This window comes from Microtus ochrogaster, chromosome 10 (assembly GCF_000317375.1).
Source record: "Microtus ochrogaster isolate Prairie Vole_2 chromosome 10, MicOch1.0, whole genome shotgun sequence".
NCBI classification, from domain to species: domain Eukaryota; kingdom Metazoa; phylum Chordata; class Mammalia; order Rodentia; family Cricetidae; genus Microtus; species Microtus ochrogaster.
The window spans coordinates 18,518,679-18,521,037 of NC_022016.1; the positions used below are offsets into that span (position 1 = coordinate 18,518,679).

Consider the following 2,359-nt stretch of genomic DNA (forward strand, 5'->3'; position numbering starts at 1 on the left):
AAATGTGCTTCGGAATTGCCCACCTGTGAAGAGGTTCGTAATCGGGTTAATGTTAACACAGCTTTTATGCTTAATAATCATGTGTGAACGCTAGGATTTGATGAATTTGCCAAGAACCTAAAAAGTTGAAGTGGTAGTATATAAAAATGTAGTAGTGTGAAACCCTGGCAGCAGAGCCTTGCTGTTTGCATTCACACCCTTACCCCCTAGGCCAGTGACCTTTGACAAGCTCTTGAACCTCCTTAAGACTTAGTTTCTTGAGCAGATGACACAGAATTAAGGATGGGATCTACCTTAGCAGTTTACCATGAGGAATAAGTGAAATGATACTATTTTGGCAGATAGAATGGACTCCATAGAATAAAACATTCCATTAGGAGTAAAGCCACGCATTCTCAGTACCTGTCTGTTATATAGGCCTGTGCTTTAAGAGGTTGCTTTGTTACCAGTGGTGAAAGTGGCAGTTAATAGGAAGTGAAGGATGTTGACAGTTTCCATACTGACTTAAAAGTATACTTTACCTCTAAGTTTGAGGCAAGACTGGTCTACAATGTGAGCTCAAGGACAACTAGGGCTACTCAGAGAAACTCCCTCTCAAAAAACAAACAAAAGTATGCTTTACCTCAGAAAAACCAAAAGAGTTTGATGAAGATGGTGAAAACCAGTAAACTTAAAAAAAAAAATAATAAAAACAGACTCCACTTTTATTGCTGGCCAGAGCAATTGACATGATTCCTTAAAATCAGCGCAAAATTACCTGAGAAACATGAGCATCCCAATTAGAACAAAAATTAAAATTTTCATGTTCTAATAAAATGATTCCCCAAGCCTGAAGTTTTCATCCTTTCCTGATGGTACAATAAGGAAAGGGAAATCTGATGCAACCATACCTAGAAAGATAACTAGAGGCCATCCTCGATAGAGCCACATTGATGACAGGGTATGGAGAGAGAGAGAATTAGGTTCCACAGTTATGTCAGAAGTTGCTAAGTTGTAAGGCTGTTGAACACTTTGCTGAACAGAAAGAAGCAATTTGGGAATAGCTGGTTATCCACTGCAGAAAGTAGCCAGAATAAAGGTTCATTGCCCTGTAGGGTTGTATAGTCCTTGCTTCTTAAACTGGGTTTCTAAGGTAACTAACTATCTTGGCCATTCAGTTGGTGTTGTTGGGTTTGTTGACTTTCTTGCCTTTATTTTTGTTCTGGTACCACAGACCCACTTTGTGCAATGCTTCCAAGTCAGTGCCTAAAAGAAAAATTGAAACATCTTCAACATTGCGCCATGGATAAACGTAAAGAATGTGATTGGTGTTTGTTTAGTTTTTGGCTTAATGATGATGGTGTGGGAATACAGAGGGAGAGAGTCTTGACTGTAGAGTGGGGACTGTGGACACATCCGCATCCTGCTATGTTCTGCAGCCTCTTTTCAGAGACCTTAACACAGGTGGAAAAAGGATTCTTGATTACACCACAGAAAAGAATTTCTAAACAAATCGATTTGAAGCAGAGCTGAAGTTGATTAGAAAAAATTTAACAGATGTAAGCATAGGAGTTAGTGGAAAGAGAAATACTCAGGAAAAGAAATCAGACTTAAAGTGGTGCATGTGGGCTTCTCCATAGAAAGCCAATGCTTAACCTGGCAGGAGAGATACCATGATCATGGTTTTCCCAGGAGGGAGGCTTATCCATTGCACTCCAGATGTGTTGACCCCTGCAATTTCCCCAAATGTGGAAACTCAACTGCATAATTTGTGGTAGTCGGGGGGGGGGGTGTGTGCTCACACTCTTCCCTGGTTAAAAAATTGGGTGGGGAGGGGAGAGAGAAAGCCATGATTATATATTTTAGTGGTGGTCATATACAACATTTTAATGGTTCTCAAGTTACATCTTGAAGGGTTACTTTAAAAAAACTTGCATTCATTTTTATTCTCTCTCTCCCTCCCTCTCTCTTCCTCTCTCTCTAATAAATAAGATTACACAGTGGCTCAAAAAGTACCATGGAATAGTAATCTGATAAGAAAAGAAACATGAGTCATAAGTGTTACACAGGGGCCAAGGCTTCCCTTTTATAGTGGAGTTTTTTATGAGATTCCTATAAAATTGTTGGGTTACACCTTTTAATTTTTATAGAAAATTATTCTACAGGATTCACTGCTACTTTAACATTATTTGAAACCTCTCTATATAAAAGGAATATTCTTTCTTTGCCAGCCACCTTCATAGCAAGTCTTGTTAATTATGGGAGAATTCTTGACTCTTGGCTTTCAAGAGACATCAATCAGACTCTTTAACTCCTTTCCCTTCTCATATCCTATTCAGTTTTCTGTCTTTCCATCCTGCTTCACAGTGAGCAAGCCTAC

The 2,359-nt window shown here is 39.1% G+C and overlaps 1 non-coding gene across 1 annotated transcript; it reads left to right on the forward strand.

Moving 5' to 3' along the window:
- Nucleotides 1–1,626: 1,626 nt before the first annotated feature.
- LOC113456719 lies at nucleotides 1,627–1,792 on the forward strand. The gene has a single exon (XR_003377469.1). It is a non-coding gene; the product is annotated as a U1 spliceosomal RNA (small nuclear RNA).
- Nucleotides 1,793–2,359: the final 567 nt, after the last annotated feature.